Source organism: Triturus cristatus, chromosome 7, assembly GCF_964204655.1.
Source record: "Triturus cristatus chromosome 7, aTriCri1.1, whole genome shotgun sequence".
NCBI classification, from domain to species: Eukaryota; Metazoa; Chordata; class Amphibia; order Caudata; family Salamandridae; genus Triturus; species Triturus cristatus.
This window is the reverse complement of record NC_140590.1, coordinates 1776060170-1776081948: the sequence shown is the minus strand read 5'-3', so window position 1 is coordinate 1776081948 and position 21779 is coordinate 1776060170. Positions and strand designations below refer to the sequence as shown.

The 21779-nt window shown below is 48.9% G+C and overlaps 1 protein-coding gene across 1 annotated transcript in view; it reads right to left on the bottom strand.

Annotated features, from left to right (window-relative positions):
- Positions 1 to 19231, bottom strand: part of TMEM139 (transmembrane protein 139) — a 144169-nt gene extending 124938 nt beyond the window's left edge. The window contains exon 1 of the mRNA XM_085620064.1: positions 18404 to 19231. The gene's annotated coding sequence lies outside the window, so the exon portion shown is untranslated. The remainder of the gene's footprint in view (positions 1 to 18403) is intronic.
- Between the last annotated feature and the right edge of the window lie 2548 nt (positions 19232 to 21779).

Genomic DNA, 21779 nt, shown 5'->3' with positions numbered 1-21779 from the left:
TGATGCACAGACCTGTAAAAACACCCTTTTGACAGGTAGGACAACCTACCCGAAGCTCAACTCGCTGCCTAGGAGGTAGGGTGCATACTATTTAAGTGTGGAACTTGTGCGATTAAAAACACAGTGACTGAGCCCAAAACAACAATGTCACTCTCTGGATAATGTAGCTTTAAGAAAGTTACCTCTAACCGGCCTGAAGTATCTGGAGGTTAATTTGTGTTCGCACTACAGCCACTGCCTCGCCTGTACGGAGCCTGAATGAGGTGTGAAAACTGCTTCCAGAGCAGGGACAACGGCCTGCGAGTGGGAAGAGTCCTCTTCCCCTGGCAGGAAGATCAGTTGAGTGGGTAAGGAACTGAACTTCCAAGGGGCGTGCCCTGCCACAAGTAAATGTTTGGAGAAAACTGGAAATACCCAGCCATTGTCATGCTGGCAATGAACCCAGTGGGAGAAAAGGAACTCCCAGAACCAGTTTTGAGTGACCACAGAGGAGGTGACTGTTTACTTTGCAACACCTTTGGGTAGACACTGGCTCTGCACACAGAAGCGCTTCTCCATCTTGAAATTTAAGAGCGAGGGGCAGTGTGGGATTGTTTGCAGAAGGGTAAACGGGAAGTGCTGAAAAAAGGGGATAGGGTTACCCCATGGAACTTATACTCCATTATTTATGGGTGAGCCAGAAGTCATCCCGGCCCACTAGCTGTTGCCAACCATAAAAGGTGGCACCCCAAGGTATCCGCTGTAGAAAACTCATTGGACCTATAGAAGTATAGATGGAGGACTGCATCCGCTGCTGCAGACCTGGGAGGAGAACCCTAAGGCCTGGAACTGCTGCCATGTACACCAAGCGCAAAGAAGTGAACTTCAAAGGCCATGAAGCTGATCTACTGCATGGCTACAAGGACACGACAAACTGTAATAGGTCTTTAATGAAGAGCTCGACTGACCAGTAGTAACTGGATCCTGCTGCTGGCCACTGGCTCACACCCTGAGAGTCCCCAAGTGCCTCTCTCGAGGTCCTGGAGGCATAAGTGGGGTACTCCTGTGGTAGTTTGGGGACCTGAGAAAAAAGTAGAAACGTTTGAAAACTTTTGCTTGAGAGATCTATTGGGACCTGCTGAAAAAAGTATCCAAGCAGCAGTTTCACAGCATCAGATTCGATTTGAACTTCATCCTGCTTCAAGGTCGCCACATCTCCAAAACAAGCATTTGCAATGCAACGGTCTCGGCATTGTTAAAGTTCGAACTATTGGCATTGCTCATGACAATGCCGTTTCTTTAAATGTTTTAAAAACAAACACATAAACAAAAATAATGTCATGAGCAATGCCAATAGCTCTAACTTTACCAATGCCGAGACCATTGCATTGTAAATGCTTGTTTCTCTATTTTGTCGACTTAGAAGGCCTGTGGTGACACCCTGACAAAGCAAGTAGGCATGCTTTATTGATAATGACCCCCCCTTACATATTGTCATATTGTATCTAGAATAGGTGAAGGTATTGTGATTATAGGTTCATGGCTTGTTTGGGGTGTGAACTGTCCTGAACGTGTCACCCAAGGCATTTGCAGCTACCTGATTGTACATTTGGAATTAATGTGTACTATTTAGTAATGTGTGTGTAATAAAGTGCTATTCCCTTTCATAAGAAAAAGCACAAGGCACTGACTGGACAATGATTTATTGAGTAGTGTTCTTATTTACCAACGAGTTAGGGGTACCAGCCTACACCACTTCCCACGAGTAGGTTTGAGACTGCTCTCCTTCCCTACCCCAGTGCTATGCATTCACGGAGAGCTGTTTGTTTTACAGGGAAAACCAAACTAATGAGGGGATGGTTGCTGGGAGAAGATTAGTTTGGGTGTCTGGGTGTGCAGTGCAGACGGAGCATTCACCCGACCCTTCCCCTGCCGTTACTTCTGTGAGAGCGGACACCTAACCTCACACTTTCTGTAATTTTCCGCGGCCTGCATGTGCCAACCTAAAAGCCTCCGACATGTGGAGAAACCCTGCGTCGCACGTGAATGTTGAGGTGTATTATTTTTATCAAACATGTTACTAGATAGAGCTCCTTTACGGGCGATTGAGGCTGGTGCTGTGCACACTATTATGAACAGATAGATCTGTGCTCTCGGAAGTTGTTTGTGGGTTTGCGCTGCAGAATGAGTCTGGTTTCATAAATAGCATGCAGCGGCGCCTGCATGACATGTGAGGTTCTAAATACGGGGTGCTTCTTGTACGCATGGACAGTCAGAGTGTAAATTAAAAGGATAATGACCGGGCTGAGTGCACTGTGTCCAACTGGAGACGTGAAGGGAGGCAGATTGTTACCGTGCTGGGAAGAGATATGGTTTAGAGTTAGACAGTGTATGCGGGACAACAGTCCGCACTCGTCTTCAGTGCTTAGAAGGGCATCAAGTTATAACAAACGACACTGAAACATCACGTTATAACAAACGACACTAAAACACATCACGTTATAACAAACGACACTGAAACACGTCAAGTTATAACAGACGACACTGAAACACGTCACGCTATAACAAACGACACTGAACCACATCACGCTATAACAAACGGCACTGAAACACATCACGTTATAACAAACGACACTGAAACACGTCACGGTATAACAAGCGGCACTGAAACACATCACGTTATAACAAACGGCACTGAACACACCATGTTATATAACAAACGGCACTGAAACATAACACGTTATATCAAACGACATTGAAACATATATGCACGAGCTCTCAAGAGCGTTTCCACTTCGGTGCCCGGTAGCATTTGCAGTAGTCTAAAGGCAGAATGAGATGCTGTTCTCTGGCGACGCTTTCCAAGTGGGCGTTGCATAGAGTATACATGTATGGTCTGTCAGTGCTAAAACAGTAATCCAGTACCCCTAAAAGTTTAAACCTTGCTCGTTCAACCTATTGCCGGCCGCAGCGGCTCTCTAAGGTTCCGCGGGGAGCGATGTAAGGAGGTGCGAGGAATGATACTCTGGAAGAGGCTGAACAGAACACGGGACGGCGGGCGAGATCTACTTCCGGCGAAACAGCAAGACCGGAGACACCACGCATTAGTGCGTGCAACGGTGGCAAACGACTGACGACAGCAGGATTCCTAAAACGCTCCGCTGCCCTGAATCCACTCTCACCTTCTGAATCCTCTTCAGGGCCATAGCCGCCCAAACACACCGGCCGCAGCGGCTCTCTAAGGTTCCGCGGGGAGCGATGTAAGGAGGTGCGAGGAATGATACTCTGGAAGAGGCTGAACAGAACACGGGACGGCGGGCGAGATCTACTTCCGGCGAAACAGCAAGACCGGAGACACCACGCAGGAGCCAGCGTGGGAGTACGAAGGAGATCAGGTGAGGGAGCAACGCCGGGACACCACCGCCTTTCTCCGAGGCACAGCGAAAATGCCTCGGAGAAAGGGAGCCTCATTTTCGGATCTGGGGGCGTGTTTTGCTGTTGTCTCCTCCCTGAGACTTCTCGCAAAAAACACGCCCCCCGATCCGAAAAAGACGGGGCTTCAACGGAGTGACTGGACTCTTCTCCAGTGGCTGGCCAGCATTTAAGAGGCTAGCCAATGGAGAACAGGAGCGAAGAGGGGCGGGTGCAAGCCCCTCTTCTCAATGACATTAAATCTCCGGACTTCCGGTCTGCCGACCGGATGGTCCCGAGACCTAAAAAGGAATGAGTCCCATTCTGCAGTGAGAAAGCTCAAATGCACCAGAGAGCTAAACTTGCTTCAGGTATACGGATTTCGGTTTGATGGCGCGGACCACAGCTTTAGTAGCGACCCGATCGGGAAAGATTTTTCTTCCAAAAAAAGTGACAAAGCCCCTTTCTGAAGTAGAAATTAGAAACTGTATCCACTTTGAGTTCCAGACATTCATCAGGACCAATCCATTTTGTGCGTCAGATCCGGGCTCCAACGCTGTCAATCTGAAATTGCGGCTTAGTCTCGGTCTACTGCGTGAATTGACTGACACAAAGCCTCTATTTTTCTTGGCGCTTTTTCCACTTAAGCCTTCAGAAATATAGATCTCTGGTTCCCATGATTGGATTTTTGTTGTTTTGGTTTCATTTTGCTTATTACATTTTTCTCGGGTTTTCATAAACTGGAGTGGGATTTGTACTGTGTTGTGTCTTTAACTTTATACGTGTTTTGGTACTTCTAAATCCCTTACAATTTTTTTTGTAAGTTAAGCCTGTCTGCTCTGTGGTACCATAGCTACTAGTGTTTGAGATTAGATTTAAATTACAAACATATTAGACTGGACATAACAGGTTAGTGACTTTGTTAGTTGTGTTGGATTTCCATATACCCCAATTAATAATTAACGTCTTTATATATGGAAATACCTTTTTAATGAAAACATTAGAAGAAGAAAAAAAAAAACGACCAAATTCCCTGTTTATTTGTGGAAATAAAAACTGCAGAACGCCTTCGCTCCTCGCCGGGTTCCGCGCCCGCATTTTCCTTGTACAGGAAGCATGCATCCTCCCTCCCCTCCCCTAAGCCAATCACAGCGCTGCAATGGCAGAGGTCGTGATTGGTGCGGACAGCGCCCAGCCGAGCACCTGTAGGGAGGCCATTCTCTCTATGTAGGCTGCATGCAGCCTACATAGAGAGAATCTAGAGTGCACGACTGGTTTGGTTGGCCCCAGAGGGCCGACCAAACAGTCAGAGCCCACAAAAGTGGGCAAGCCACTACTCCCGGACCTGCCCACACGCCCCCAACCAGGCATACCCTCCCGCATATTCAAAATACCATTTTATCTTTTATCTGCCCAAACTGCATTTTATTCCTTGCAGTTTAAAACGGAGCTCGGTTTCCAAACATGCCAGAGGCATGCTCGGTCTGCGGGGGCAGTGCAGACTTGTGGAGTTTCCTCAGCTGGCAGTCAGTGTGCCAGGGGCAGCCATGGCACTCTCCCAGAGAGTCATCTGGCATGATGCCAGCTTCAAAAGTGGAAGTGGTACTGCTGGAAGGGAAGTCTCCGTGGGTGGAACCACTGCGGTCACAATACACTGCACGAGGAGTTTTTTTTAAGCACAGTCACACTAAGAAGCTGCCACTTTAATTTAAAATAAGGGATGGCAATCAACATGGAGTCCTGCTCCTGCACTTCACTGACAGAAAAAGAAGCAACGGCCAGGTAAAAGAGACCAAGAAAGCGCAAGCGCGTGGACACACATACAAAGAAACAAACATAAGAGTAGAAAAACACAGACAGAAATAAACGGACACTGCCACACAAGCAAAAACAGAGAAAACCCCCCACACAAACAAAATTCTGCGCATACGTAAATCTACTTCTTTTAGTGACAGACGCATCTTTCAAAGTGGGAATAGGTGTGACGAAGAGAACAGCGGCCAAGCAGAAGTTACACAGCTGGCTCCCTGCGGGCGCCATCTTGCAAAGCCGATTGTGGATTCCAAAAAGCAGATAAACAGCCCTGTGTGTGGTTAATTGAAGATAATTCTACAGCTCTGTGCCCTGTCAGGGGAATCTTCAGACTCAAAATAGTTCAGCAAGTCTGTGTATGAAACACTCGCGCGCACCGCTGCCTGCAGAGTGTGAACAACAATCATCAGCTGGGAAAGGCGCACTGGAATGTGAGGGATGCAAACAGAGGCGGGGGGGGGGGGGCAACAATGACAAAGATAATCGTTCAACCTGAGAGGAAAGAAAAGTTCATCGACTTCAGTGACGGGCTGGTGCTGCATAAAGGCAATTTCAGCAGCTGCCTTACAGTGTTACCATAAATGGCCACAAGAGGGCACCCGTTTGTAAGAAATGGCCTTAAATTAATTGGAGCGAAGCAAAAGGAAGCGCCATAACGTGGCCTCGAAATTTCTTGTATTCCATCTGCCTGGAAACCACCAGTATCTGCACGTTTGTGCGTCGTACCACTTTTGAACTGATTGCCTTGCACGGGCAACTACTTCCTAGAGGGGCACATGTGAGATCAGTGGGTTTAATAAACAATATTTTGTTTTTTTACAACGCTTTGTAAAAGTTGAGCCATTTCTTAGTGCTGTAAACAACAAATATTACTGCCCAGTTTAATGGTTGTAAAACCTAGAGTCATGGTATGGTCATGGCTTTTTGCAGTAGTGCCACGCCTGACATCTCTCAGACATGGTGCATGAAACAGTAGCTGAAGTCCACTCTGGAGAAAATTGAAACTCGCTGAATGGCCTCTCAGCCTTGGGTTTCAGTGGCCACTGTTTGCTCCGACTGACGAGTCACAGGACAGCTACTCGGTGTACGGCCCGGAGACCGCTTACGGTCCTCCCGACCTCCCCATGTAGCCCCCTGTGATACAGAAGCATTGGGCTGCTGTTTACGTGGCAGACCACCAATATACAAAAATACAAGCAAATGGGCAAGTATTTATTTACATGAAGTTAAGGAAAAGAAGGACAGTAGGTGTCCTGCACCACTTATCTCGAGTAACACATTGACGTTTACAGACATTCTGCAACAAATGTAATAGGATAGTCTCTTCAAAAGTAAAAAAAAAAAAAAAGGCATTATTTTAATGCGATAGAGATTTGCCTCAATACGTCAGATAACATCACTGGATTGAGTGGCATTTATTAGAAGGCAAAGATTTCAGAAATGAACTTAGAAACATGCATGCCCTCCCCTGAAAGCAATGCGGTTAGTAAACTATGAGGTAACTCGGGTGTCACGTGCACCCTCTGTGCTGTAGGATATTATTATACATGAAACAATATTGCAGTCCATTAAATCAAACAAGAGGGATTTGTACAACGCACATCCTGAACATGCCTTTCAAGGTGCCCTCAAATGTACCAATGAAGAAAAAGGAGGCAAGGTGAACAAAACAACTGCCTAGGATCACACAATTTGGGGGAAGTTGGGAAGCCTATGAATTCCAGGTTTTCTGGTTTCACAAAATGCAATTCAGCCCCTAGATCGATCTCTCTTTCTCATCTTCTAACAATATAAGTCAATGTTGAGTCTTCAATTCTTTGCTCGTGAGAGTACGGCATGGGTGTCAGACAGACGCCGCGTGAAGGCGTGGACGGTCTTGGTCTCGAGGACCCACGAGCACTTCGGGCCGAGCCAGATACCTGGCTCGAGCTGTCAGTGGCTTTCCCTCTTCCATCACATTAGGGAAATTAAAGGGATGCAAGCATACGAAGGGCGTGATTTGACAAGGATCAAACAGTTTGGTGAACCAGGAGCATCAATGCCAGGGCGTGAGCCTCCTCGTTCAAGGTTCATATTTTTCTCCCTATACCACATTTTAGCGAGTGCACTACGAGACTATGGCTTCTCTCCCCGATAGGGAAAATCAAATGTTTGTTGGGTCAAAGTCCTGTTCTCTCATCACAGACTTGCTACAAGTGTTAAGATTGAAGTCCCTGCTACATTAACAAAAAAAACACAGGGTAGAGAAATCTGTTCAAAAGGCGATTGCCCAAGAACCCACAATTTGTCACAAGGGGAGGCCAGGATTTACTAACAAAACTCGTTTACTGCTCCCATGGTTGCCATGTTGTTCATTGCACAACTAGGGTGTGGGGGGCTCCTGTGGTGAGACTGAAGGACTTCTCTTGCCAAAGAAACGCCGCTGTTTTGTGGAACTTTACCAGACTTAATACAGAGTTCACAACTAGCATACTTTGGCACAGTGGTAAAGCCAGGGTTAAATATCAAGTTTCCTAGTGTTGTGGCTTAAACATTCCCACTGTGGGTGGAAGCTGGGTTCATGCCTGGCCCGCTCAGTGAAATGTAGCGCATTCATCAAAGGTTTTTATAGCACTAGCTACCTTAACCGAGCAGGTCGTGAACTCCTAATGTTTACAGATAAGACACTAAAGGTTCAAGTAGATTGTAAGCCCTCAGACTTATTTCATTACAATTCAATAATAAAGTTACTTCCTTTGTACACTTGACTCTCCAAAAGGTAGCGATAGCAGGTAGAGAAGGCTGACTCCCGGGAGCGGTAGAGGAACAGACACTTGGACACTGCATAACAAGGTGTGTCAAATCTGTGGCTCTTCTAGAGACTAAAGGTTTGCATTAGAGGCAAGTATGGAATGACGGCCTATAAACAACACGGTGACTCATAGTCCACACCACACCACTGCCATCAACACAGCCCTCCTTCACACTGCACACCATGCTTTTTGGTTCGTGAGAAAGTTTTTACAATCACTGAGGAGTCAATAAGTCCTTTTGCAAACAGAGACATTGAGCAGAATTAACAGTGCCTCAGAGACGCCTTCCAGGAACTGCTACAGGAAGCCTAGCGTCAGCTACAGCACCAGGCAACGCTGCAGATATACACAGAACCGGAGGGCTAATCCGCCGCTTTACAAACAGGATGGGTTTTTACCCACAGATCAGTGGCGGATCTGCGGTGGTTACATGCAAGAATCGGGTTTCCCGTTTTGAACATGCCATGCCTGCTGCATCTCATTTACACTCTGCCCTGCGGTCCCCCAAGCCGGGTTGACTGGGCCCCAGCTGTGGGGGTTGAGGTACAGCTGACTATGGCTCTGAAAACTCAGCCATGTACCACCTATTCTGCACTGGTCTCTCGGGTGGTGGAGAGAGCAGTGGCTGGGTTCTCTGAGATGTGGCGAGGGGGGCAGAGTTTCTAGGCAGGGGCAGACCTCTGCTCCCCCAGCAGAACATCAGACTTCAGAGGAGGTCTCCTCACTTCAGGTAGACATCAGCCGGGTCACACAACAGTCCTTTGAGCACCTACAGAACACCCCATGCCTTGGCTGTGAAGAAACGGGAGCAGAAACTAGCCAGGCCTTAAACTAGGAGAGATCAAGGCCCTGGAATTAAACTTACGAAAAAGCAGCAGAAGTCACCATCCATCGGGTTCAGGAAATTGTAGAACTGCCCAGGAGCACAGGAAGTGACCCCCTCTTCAAGCTGAAATCTTATTTAAGAAGCAATGTAAAAAGCATCAGGTCGTTCAGAGTCCTACAACAAGCTGTCGACAACGAGGAAACTTGATCTTCTAGTTCTAGAATAACTGAGCAAAGAACAACTTAGCCCCAAATGTTACATGACTCAGAAGAAGAAAAATTTGAGAGAGCTGACAACTGAAGATCAATACAGCTACTACGCGAAGAAAAGGGCCCTTAAGGCTTGTAGTGGAGACAAGAGGACGAGCCGCTCGTAGATGGAAAAAGGACCGACCCGCTCGTAGATGGAAGATGAGGTCCCATTGGCTGGTAGAGCGATACAACAGCACCCAGCTACTTATAGATGAAAAGTGCCCAGACCCCTATGTATGGAAGAGAAGCGGCTGTTTGCAGGAGGAAGTGGACCCAAGCGCCTGCAGATGGAAGCGCACACAAGTACTGTTAGGTGATGAGGATCCAAAAAGGAAGCAGTAGGTACATTCATGATTCGACAGACGAGACACAAATAATCCACCCACAAAGTAATCTCCACCTCTGGAATATGGTCTTGTTGGGACAGAGTTGTCCAGCACACTGGTGCGGATGAGGTGAGTTAGTCAATCAGCTGCTCAGAGATAGACCACGCTTGGAATTATTAAAAAAAAGGCATCAAGTACAGAATATTGGAGAAACTCACAGGAAGAGCAGGAGGCAAGGATGAAGCAGATCATTAACAAAGACAGGAACTGGCCTTGGGCAGTGCCATCCGTGCCAACGGATGAAGGGGGTTAGGTAGAACTGTGCCATCAATGTGGCATGTCAGTCAAGGAGGATGGCGACAGATGTGTTGACCGATGTGCAGAGGTTAGAGACAAGAAAAGCGTCCATCGCACTGGTGCAGAAAGCGGGGACCCCAGACCTGAGGGGGGTGGGGGGAGGGGTCATCAGTGCTGGGACAGGAGGGAATCTGTAACTCGGTTGTGGAGGAACCAAGAGTTTGAGAAAATGGGCTACTGAGGTTCAGAGTGAAAGAAGGAGACAAGCGGCGAGGTTGGGCGTTGTCTTTTTTGTTGAAGAAGCAACAGCAAACATGCATTAAAGTCATTGGGAGCATGCCAGTGGTTGGCACAAGTTGAGCGTCCGAACAGTATTTCTTATTGTAATTCTGCAAATTGGCCGATAGCTCATTTCGTACGCCATAAAATACCTCTTTAAAACTTTATCCCTGTAATCTAACATTAATGAATCTTCACCACCCTTCCTATCTCAATAACCATTCACCCGAAACCACAGCCCCCGCTTACTAATGATCCCAGCTACCTGTTATTAATATATCGAAGTAACCGACGTAAATACCCGCAATTTTTCTTCAGAGGCCAGGACTATTCATCAGAACCGCTAGATTAACCACGTACCTTGAACTCCGCAGTAGCGCGCCAATAGGCGTAATGCCCACGAACGCCTTGGGAGGGGTAGTAAGCGCTATATATATATCCAATTACATCGGAGTCCAAAAAACAGCTGAATCACTGAATACTATTGCCATAAATTACCAGAATTCATCATTCATCTTACACCGATAGGTACAGTGAGTGTTAATGGATGTGCCCGTGTTGAAAGCCTATACACGAACAATCATTGGTACTAAAGTGCACTTAAATACTATATGCGTAAGCAATTGGAGGACCGTAAATGCTTACTGCGGTCTGGTAATGGTCAAAACTTCATGTTAGTTGCTCACGATCAACGGTTTACCGCACCTATTATGTGCTATGTGTCTGCATAACGAACCGAGAGTTACATGGCTATATTATTCCCCAAAGTGATTAAGCTAATGCTTAAAAGTCCAAACGCGTACGAAAATGTATTGGTGTTCATTACACCGCGCTTCGTATCACTTAAATTATTTTCGTGACACTGCGATATGGACAGCCTTGTTTAAGGCCCTTTGTTGTTTTTATTGGTTTTGAAAGATGTGTGCCTGCGCCAAGTTTGATTTTAATCCAGGTGTTAGAATGTAGTGCTATCAGTACATTTAAAAGATGATCAGGTATACCCCATTTGACCAATTTTTGCCATAACATGTTGCGATCCACATGATCGAACGCAGCAGTGTAGTCGATGAAAGAGAGATATAAAGGTTTATTGTTTTCTCTTGCTGATTCCATCAGTAGAGTCAGGGCCATGATGTTTGTGATTGTTCATTGACCCTGACGAAATCCGGCTTGGGTGTTCGGGATTACTGAGTTTTCTGTGGACCATGAGGTTAATTCCTCTAGTATGTTCCCTGCAAAGTATTTAGCTTCAACATCAATTAACGCAATCAGATGGTAGTTTTTTGTTCGAGTGTTTGTAAATTGGACTAATTATTGAACCGTGCCATGACTCTGGTAGTATCTGAGTAGTTTTTGCGTAATTGAATAGCGGTGTTAGGGCAACGCTCCAGAACTCTACGTCGTTTTTGTACAGCATTGATGGTAAGCCATTGGGTCCAGGGGCTCCAGTTGGTCTTCCTTTCGCTATTTGTCTTCTGATGTCGTCTGTCACAATGGTCGATACCTGTGGGTCTGGGTCTGAAAAGATGTCAACGTCAGACTTTGAATCGTTCGTTTTTAAGAGGGGGGGGTGCTACATTTGTTGTTTATTTCTCTTTGGTGATAGCCTAATCCTTCCGCCACGTCGTCCGTTCTCAAATTCTTTGGCGCTGCCTCTTTAGTTGTATCCTCACTATTGAAGTGCCTAGCTAGTTTGTCCACACTTCTTCTGTGATGTTTGAGTCTATACCACGGTGGTCTGGGTTTTTTTATTTCCTTTATCATTCTCCAGAATTTAGAGCTATTTTTTTGGTTCGCTTCGTGGAATAATTTTGCCCATAGTTGATCGTTTTTATTTTTATGTTTCTCCCAATTCTTCTGTTTTAGGGATTTTTTGGCTTCCCACAAGGTTATTTGCAAGTCTTTGTTGTCTGGATCTTTCCGTATCTTCCTCAGTGTATGGTTTATTATTCGTTTTTGGATCTTCATTCCTGGAGAGAGTGATGTTTTGTTTAGGTTCCCCTTTCCGTTTGAAAGCTTCTTTGTCGATCCCTTTGATAATTTAGCGGCAACTTTTTGGATGAAGTTTTGCCATTCTTCTGATGGTGTGTTTAGGCACTTTACTGTTTGAGTGTATAAGGATTTTGCCTCGAAATTTATTGTAGTGATGTTGTTGGGGTTACATCGGAGTCGCCTTAAGTTTGATGTTGTGTCTATCTCAGGGCCGGTGTATGGCTCTACGTTTAGTAATGCTCTTGCTTTTATAGAGACTTCTTGGGGGAGGTGATTGCTAAGGTCGTTAACCCCTATCCTAAATGTTGTTATCATTGAAACATGTTTAAGGATGTAAAGGTATAGTCCAGGTGGGAAGAATGTTTATTGGAATGGAACGTGGGGGCCGGTGGATTGTCGTCGGCAAAGCGCCCGTTCAGTGCCCTTAGGTTGAGGTCTTCTAGTTGTCGCAGTAGTTTTTTTGAGTTGGTTGTTGATTTGTCAATTTTAGCCATGCTTTGTCTTGGAATACCCCACGCTGTGCTAAGTTCTTGCTGAATGTTGTTATCATGTTCTGTGTTGATAAGGAACATGTTGAAGTCGCCACCGACTATGATCTGGTCGGACAGGTCTCCTTCGGAGATTTTTTGCAGTACCTTTATCAATTCATTTGCTGCCTTTCGTTTTTGTGTTGGATGAATGTAGGTGTTTATTATTATGACCTCTTGAGTATGTTGTTGTAATGTTAGCTGAATTTTTACCGTCAAGATTCCACTTGGGGGGGGGGGGGGGGGGGGGTTTAATAAAAAACTCTGTGGTTCTTATTGTTCCAATTGTAGCTATGGATGCCAGAATGGCAAGGCCTCCTGATCTGCGTCCGAAGGTAGAGTTTTTGCTGGCAGGGAGAAAGCATGATGTAAATCCTTGAATTTCAAACTGTTCTTCCTCCCAGGTTTCTTGGAGCAGCAGGAGGTCAAATGAGTTTAGATACTGTAGGAATTCAGGGTCGTGTCTTTTACTTGCCAGGCCGTTGATATTCCATATGCACATTTGTATTTGTTTGGCTTTATCTCTAATGCACTCGGTGTTCAGTCCCCTTTGTCAATTAGGAATGTTGGCTATGTTGATGGTTCGCTGGATCGATGTCCACTTCTGAGTGATAATTGGCAGATTTTGGTCGGTTTGCAAGAGTTCCTGTCCATTTACCATTGTTGTTCCAGGTTTGGGATGTACTATCGGCGAGGAACTCCTTGCACCTTTTAGCACGGAATTGGTCTTTTTTCGCGCCGGTGATCTGGGTGGAAATAAGAAGGGTGCCGGGTATCGAGGTTGCGCTACAAGTCGTAAGTTGATCCCCCAATTTTCAAAGGTTGTTTTTTCTTCCATTATCTTTTTTACTGTCTCGGGAGTGTTCCAAGTGGTTTTTGTCGTTTCTTGATGGGAGGTGTCACTGCTGGGAATGAATTCAATTTGAAGCAGGTCTGAGGAGTAAATATTCTCTAAAGTTGTTATTGAGTGAAGGAGTTTCAGAATGTTACCCCTATTCAATATGTCGTCCTTACCAAGGGACGTGTATTCTGGTACAAAGAGGATAACAGTAGGGTCTACTTGATTGGTGGTATTTTGGGAGTTTGATTGGAAACAGGCGTAACTTATGATTGGACTGAGGTTGACTGCTTGGACTGCTCGTAATTGGGTTGTTTGATTGGGTTCTTAATGTGTGATCGACTCTTGTTTCGGTTGTGTTACTGTTAGTTGTGATATTTAATGGTTGAATAGATTCTGTGTTGTTGATGAACTTTGTGATAGGCATAGTTTTTTGTGTTAAGTTAAGCTTGACTGTAGGGTCGTCGATCTTTCTTGGTTCCCAGTTTTTTTGGTCAGGTAATGGTTTGTTTTTCTCTGGTTGAAGTTTCCTGGTAGAGCTTCTGGTTGTCTTTTGAATTATGGCATGAGAGGAGTTAGTTAGCTGCTCTTGTATTCTCTCGTGCCTCTTGTTGCGGTGTGTGTGGGCATGGCTCCATTTCTGTAGCGTCTATGGAGCTTTTGGTGTCTTCTTGCTGTGGGTTGAGCTGTGTTTTGGTGTAAAAGTTGGAGTTTGATATGAGCTTTTTCCTCCCTTTCCTTCCTTCGAATTTTGTTCTGTGCTGTGCTGTTCTTTGCAATCAGGTTGGTTGGGATTACTGTTTGATTTACTGGTTCAACACCTGGATCCTTTAGCTGGATTGAAGTAGATGCCCGGCTCTCTGCAGTTGAGTTGGTGGCTGCTCCCTGGGCCGCTGTTGGCTTGGTGACCTGCAGTTTTTGTTTTAAAATTGACGCAGCATTACAGTCTTGCGCTTGAGGGATTGTTGCTTTTATTTCTCGCATCAGGTCCCCTAGCATTGATGGCATTGTGGCTAATTTGTCTAATATCAATTCGCAGGAGCATGGTTGGAACGGTGAGTTGGTCGTGTAAGTCGCTTCTTGGCCCCTTTTTATGAGACCGTTTAGTTCGGATATCTTCCCCTCAATGCCTAATATTGAAGTGGCAATTGATTGTAGGACAGTTAGGTGGGTGTCCATTTTTAGCGATTGAAACTCTAGTGCTTTGACTGTTGTTTGCAAGGTGTTTATGATTATAGGCCATGGAATTTCAGATAGTGGTTTTACCGTGCTATTGCTGTTCCCCTGGCTTAATAGGGTGTTTGGTTCTTCAAATAGAGTATTGTGCTCTGGCCTGAGATTGTAAGAGGCAATAAGATCTTACCATTCCTGTGTGGCCATGAATGTCATGTCATTTTCCGCGGAGCTGGTCGTGAAATTGAAGTCACTATAGTGGGATAGAGTGCAACGCGTTTTTGATTTGGAGTCGATTGTCCCGCTCTGGGCATTTATATGCCCCCCGTGGTCTGTTTTTGTTCTTGTTGGGGTCTCTATTTGTGTGGTGATAGTGTTAGTCAATTGGAGTTGTTGGTGTTGTTCTTCTAGCTTTATTTCTTGCTTGATGCCCAGGCTGTCCCGGGATGTGAAGTTGAATTGTTGCCCCTTTGGGGAATTTCTGTTTGTTTGGTAGGATAGTACGTCTTGATTGTTCCGGGTGTTTCCGCCCTTGCTGTCCTCCATCCTGGGTTGGCTTCGCAGATTTTGGTTCTGGTTCTCCTGGCTGTCCCAGCTTTCCTGGTGCACTTTATTGGTTTCGGTTATGTGGGGCTCCTCCTTAAGGATGGAATGTGGGGAGTTAGCTGGCCCAGCGGGTTCGCCCATTTTTGGTATTTTCTTTCTTGTGTGGTCGTCCGTGTCCGTGTCACGTGTGTTTGCGAGGCTTTGGTAGTTTCTTCTGATGGCTCCTTGGTCTATCTTTGGTGGTGAGATTGTCGGACTCCTCAGCACTGGTGATGTTTTTGTGACTAGTGGACCGTCTGGTGTGGAGCAACAGCTCCCCCCTGTAGGCGGTGAAGTGTCATTTGTGTGACTGTCGGAGCAAGCGTGAATGGCTGCCCCGAGTAGGAGAGGTGTTTGCAGACCCTCTATACATCCAATCTTGGAATAGATTGCTAATCCTGGGTCTTTCAGAAAGGAAAATTTTGTTTATATCTTGGGTTGTTTGGTGCATTTCCTTGTTATTTCTAGTGTTTTTAGCGGTCTCTCTATAGAAATGAGCTCCTTTAATTCACTAAGGACTTTTGGATGTGACTTGGTCTTGGCGATTGGAGGCTGCGGTGTTGAGAGTGATGGGCCTGGTGCGACAACTGTTAGTAGTTCCGATTCCGATTGTTGTTGTTGATGGACCAGGATAGAACTCAGGTTAGTGAAGCTAGCGTTTAATAATATGTTGTCCTGCCCTTTCCTGTTGCTGTTCCCCTCACCAGGTTTTCTGCCTCTTGCTGCACCGGACACGCCACGGATGCCAGCGAGCTGGACACGCTGTCTCCCACCCTACCGCTTACCCAGCGTGTTGGCGGAAGGAAACATGGCAAGAACTTTGTAATGTACTTTTTCGTTGCAGGCAGAGTTACAGGGTGATCTGGAAGCAAATGAGTGCAGAAGGAAACCTCTGCGCGGCACATAGGGGTGCCAGACCCTAACCCCAGGAGCCTCATGGGAGGTGTTGGCGCCCCGTTAGTCCTTCGGGCGGTTGTGGGCCTGAGCAACCGGGAGCTTACCTAGCTACGCTCCGCCCTGAAAGGGGTGTGAGTATAAGGGACCAGTGGTCATGTGATCCGGGAAGGGGATCACCAGAAGGTGCAGTACAAAGGTGGTTCACCACTGTGCTGCTTGGCTCATCAGGTGGGCAGGTGGCGAGAATACTGCCTGCCCTTGGATCTCCCGTAAGCTAACCCACCAGATTACATAACGTCGTATGTAATAAGCCTGCAGCAGTTTTTCCCAAGTCTAAACTTGCGTGGTGTGTATTTATTTGCGGGCATCGATGCTAAGGGTGGGGGGAACCTTTGCTATGATGACTGACATGGTAATCTTTGCGCTGCCCCCCTCCCAGACTGATGAGTGACGATTGGGATCTCTGCTCTCCCTCCAGACTGATCACCACCACGGAGATGGAAATGGAAGCAGCGGGCTCTGGTTCCAGCCGGTATTCTCTTCCGACAGGCCCGGGCGCCGCTTGAATGTCCTGTGCCTGGTGCGGTGTGTGCACACAAGACACACTTACTTCAAGAGCAGGCTGAGAAGGAAGTGTAGGGCCCTCACCCAACCAACGACCACACAGTAATGCCTCATCTAAAGGACAGTCAGCAACCCCTTCCGTTCGCGCTGAGAGCCAAGAAGCCCAGGGAGATGGCCATATAGGGGGGGGGGCGCAGAGATGCGCTGTGATCACACCACACACTGGGCCGGTGTGTGTGTGTGTATAAATGCACTAAAAACACTGGTCACATCACACACTAGACACTCTTGTTTTGGGGGGGCCCTTCATAAAAGGCACCAGTTCAGGAGCCTTAAAAGAACGAGAAATGCACTTAACCCTGCAGCGATGCGGACGGCGTCTTACAGCTGAAGTGCCGCTCTCTGCACTGAGCGCTTCACCCACTGAGCTATTTCACCACAGCTGGGACGTGTCACCTGCGGGTCACACAATGATCCCCGCAGCAGGGACATTAACACTCGGAGCTGCTTTACGTTGTCTCAAACGCGGTACCAGAGCGAGTGCTTTAACCACCTGACTCACCTTCCCTGTACAGCGCCCTGAAGCTTACAGCACCTAGACTAGATCGGTGCATCAGGCGCCTTAACCCTGCAAGCTATCTACAAAGCAGTCTGTCGGTGACGAACAAACTGAGCCACGACACACTTACCCGTGGTTTTCACATTCGTTACGTCAGAATTTATGTAAATCATGCATTTGTACCGTCAGCCTGCATTCAGGACTGTCCTTCCTGTCTCTTGCTCCGCCCTGCACCCCCTCTTTCGCCTTCCTCAGTTTTCCAGAGTAAATTCTATCCACTTCCAGTATTATCACCCTCTCTCTCCATCTGGCATGTCTGCCTGTCTTCCCTCACTACAGCCCGCCACGCCCCATGCCTCTCCCGACACCCTCCCTGTGATCAGCAGCCCCCTCCGAGGGTCTCCCTACCTCTCCTACCCCCCCCCCCCCCCCAGTGATGATCCATCAGGCCCGCCCGCGTTGACTCCCACCGCCACCAGCCCGCTCAGCGGACCCCGAAGGCTCTCCCCTGCTCTTTCTCCACAGATCGCCCCACACATACTGCCCGTCTTCTCTAGCGCCCACCGCCCGAGGCCCCCCGCCCCTCCTGTCCGTCTCTGTTATCCCCCCCTCTCTTCTGTCGCCCAGACTCCCCACTATCCTACACCCACTCCCTGTCTGTTCCTCAGTACGCCACCCCTTTCAAAAACAGGTATGTACACTTCTCAAAACAAATCCTAGAATGAGACAGACACACACTCAAGGGCAGAAAGCGCTATATACGTGTCATCCGCCGCAGGCGCTTCTACCTGCTGCTTCAAACACGTTTCATCCAGTCGCACAGACACACCTTTCCCAGAGGTCAACGTCCGAACAGGGGCTCACGAGCAGAGTTCAAGCTCACACGCGTGAAACCCCACAAGGCCACCGCGCCTTACACACATCAGTAGCGTAGTGGGGAAACTCCAGGGCAAGTTAACGGCCGGAGCGAAACACGTGCCAGCCACGGCCCCATCAGCGCCTAACAATAATGACATCCCGGTGGGGTTCCCGGGGGTTATTTTCGTGATAACATGGGTGGGGGTGATTTCCAGAAACGATTCTCCCTCTCCTGCCCCCTCCACACATTCATTCGCGCCAGTTTAGAGGGGGTTCTCCCCTTTCATTTTTCTATTTCTCACATTGAGTTCTATTCCTTTGTGCACTTTCCTTCCTTTACACCCCTTTCACTGGTCCCCCTCTGTATTCACCCTCAGGGCCTGGAGTGGATTCAGTCAGGCGCGCCCTCACACGCTCGCCCACACTCACTCACTCACCAGTGCCGGAGTCCCGAGCCCCGCGGGAGGCGCCTCCTGCCCGGGGCACGTCCATCACCGAGCCCCGCCGCCGGCCCCGCACCGAGCCCTCCCCGGAGACGGCCGAGTCCAGGCCACTCCCAGGCCGGCGCTGCCGCCTCCTGGCGCGGATGGATGAGACACGCAGCCCGGGGATGCTGTGTTTACCCAAGGTGGGCGCGTCAAGGCGCGGATGGATGGATGAGACGCGCCGCCAGGGGCTGCTGTGTTTACCCAGGTGGGAGCCCTGTGCCGGCCTCTGCCAGGTGGGCGCGTCAAGGCGCAGCCGAGTCCCCACTGCTTCTAGGCGCTCTGCCAGGTGGGCGCTTCAAGGTGCTGCCGGGGACGCCGCCTCCTGGTGCCGATGGATAAGACGCTGGGACTGCTGCGTTTACCCGAGAGGGAGCTCTGTGCCGAGGCGCCTCTGCCAGGTGGGCGCTTCAAGGCACAGCCCAGTCTCCTCTTCACCCGTGGGGACTCGGGACTGGTGCTTCAAGGCGCGTCCAGGTGGAAGCTCCGGATGGGCGCTTCAGGCGCACAAGGGTCTTATCTGCCCAGGCGCCAGCTCCCGACTACTGCTTCAAGGCGCTACTGGTTTCAGTCAGCTGGGAGCTCCGGACTGGGGCTTCCAGGCGTAGGAGGGTGCTCGGCGCGGGTGGGCGTTCCTGGGCTGATGCTTGAGGCCAGCAGCAGGTGATGGACTCAGGTGCGGTCTCCGGGGCGGATGCTTCGAGGCGCGGGCGGATCCTGGGCCCACGTGGCCGTGACTGGACCCGATGAGGGGTCCGCGTGACCCGGAAGACTAAAGTCCACGTGGGGGAGTGGAGGGCATCCTCCTTTGGGGTGTGCCTGCGCCTCTGAAAGAGCTTATACCACGAGTAAAGATTACAACTCGAGCTTTAGATCAGAGGTTAGATGGGTGGCGCTGGTGTAGTTTGTATATAAGTGGTAGAGTGTACTGTGGGGTAATCGGCGCTGAGAGTGTGTGACACTGCTATGGTGTGTATATAAGTGGTAGAGTGTACTGTGGGGTAATCGGCGCTGAGAGTGTGTGACACTGCTATGGTGTGTATATAAGTGGTAGAGTGTACTGTGGGGTAATCGGCGCTGAGAGTGTGTGACACTGCTATGGTGTGTATATAAGTGGTAGAGTGTGCACTGTTGAGATAAGTGGGGCGCAGGGGGTAGAGTTTGTGGCACTGGTGTAGTGTGCAGGTCAGGGGTCGAGTGTACTGTGGGATAATTGGTGCACAGGGACGCGTGTGGCACTGGTGTGTATCAGTTGTAGAATGCCCTGTGGGGGTAATTAGAGTAGAGTTTGTGACACTGGTGTAGTGCAACAGGGGTAGAGTGCAACGTGGGGGTAACTGGAGCACAGGGTAGAGTGTGTATCAGTTGTAGAATGCCCTGTGGGGGAAATTCTGGTAGAGTTTGTGCACTGGTGTAGTGTGCAGGTCAGGGAGAGAGTGCAGTGCGGGGTAACTGGTGCTTAGAGGGTACAGTTTGTGCACAGGTGTAGTGCATCCGGGGTAGAGTGCACTGTGGGGTAACTGTTGGCTAGAGGGTACAGTTTGTGCACCGGTGTAGTGCATCAGGGGTAGAGTGCACTGTGGGGTAACTGGTGCTTAAAGGGTACAGCTTGTGCACAGGTGTAGTGCATCAGGGGCAGAGTGCACTGTGGGGTAACTGTTGGTTAGAGGGTACAGTTTGTGCACCGGTGTAGTGCATCGGGGTAGAGTGCACTGTGGGGTAACTGGTGCTTAGTCTGGCAGCTTAGAGGGTGCAGTTTGTGCACCGGTGAAGTGCATCAGGGGCAGAGTGCACTGTGGGGTAACTGGTGCTTAGAGGGTGCAGTTTGTGCACCGGTGTAGTGCATCAGGGGTAGAGTGCACTGTGGGGTAACTGGTGCTTAGTCTGGCAGCTTAGAGGGTGCAGTTTGTGCACCGGTGTAGTGCATCAGGGGCAGAGTGCACTGTGGGGTAACTGGTGCTTAGAGGGTGCAGTTTGTGCACCGGTGTAGTGTGCAAGTCAGTGAAGAGCAGACGTAGTGCCCCGTGGAATAACTGAAGGGGTAGGGTGCGTGGCCGCGGGCTAAACAATGCACGTCATGGGTAGAATGTGCACTGTGGGGGCAGATAGGACTTGGGGGTGAAGATGGCACTTGAGGGGGGAACAAGTGGCCCTGATAGACTGTGTAGTGAAGTTTGCACCCACGGAGCAGAGTCTGAAGCTCACAGATCCCGCTGCATCTCGGGGTAGAGTCTTTCACTCTGAGGAAGACCTAGCTCCCAGACCCAGGGTTCAGTGCGCTGCTCAGGGGCCGAGGGCTCCTCTTCAGCCGAGGTGAGGCTTCCAGGCGCCTCCGAGCTTGCTAGCAGAAAAGCGCCTCAGCTGCTGCTGGTCTTTCCTCCTCAGGCCATGTCACCGTCTCCCTCCCACATTCCAGGGCGTTCCCCCCTCTCCACACCCCCCGGCTCCTTCCCAGGCCCCGCCCCTTCCTCTTCTGCCTGTGACTCTGGCCTTCGCTGCCACGAGACACTATAATGTGTTATTGGCAGGGGGCCAAGGAGCGTCCGTTTGTGGAGTTGCGCAAGTTGCATCAAGAGCGACTGTTTCTGGTTAGCGGCGCACAGGATTGTCATGTAACATTTGTATAGCTCCTCGTGCTTCTGGCGAGGACACAGGCGCTGTCCTGTGCAAAGGAGTGTACTTGAGCAAACGAGTCTGTACATGACATCCCCACGCCACCAGACCCCGGACCATAGAACAATCCCCCTCGTCACTGTCTCCTTACAAGGGAGGCAGCTTCCGTTGGTGCAGCAGGTGCAGTGGCACCGCGGTCCAAAGGGCTGAGGGGCCCCATTAAAACCTGATTATTAATACGAAATAGGTCGCACACTGCTCGTCATACCAGCAAATAGCCCCATAGAACTCTGGATAATGTAGTGGCTTCGGTGAGTACGCCTATGCCACGAGTATGTCACTATTATGCCATCCCTGGACACGTGTTTCGAGGTAATTGCCTCTCGTCAGCAGGGAGCAGGTAAGTATGTGGGATGCCGAATAGTGACATACTCGTGGCATAGGCGTACTCACCGAAGCCACCACATTATCCAAAGTTCTATGGGGCTATTGGTTCCGCACTCACCAACCTAGTTGGTGACATGCTTCATCATCGGGTTCCCACCAGAGAGGCCGAATGCCTCTCTGGTGTGCTGCGACGCCTGTGTTACAGCGGAGCTGGTTTCTGATTGTGAAAGGGAGTGATGTTTCAACATACAAGAAACAAGCCAATGAACTCACTGCCAAATTGAAAGATCGCGGTTACCCTGACAAAATACTCTCAAAGAGCAACAAA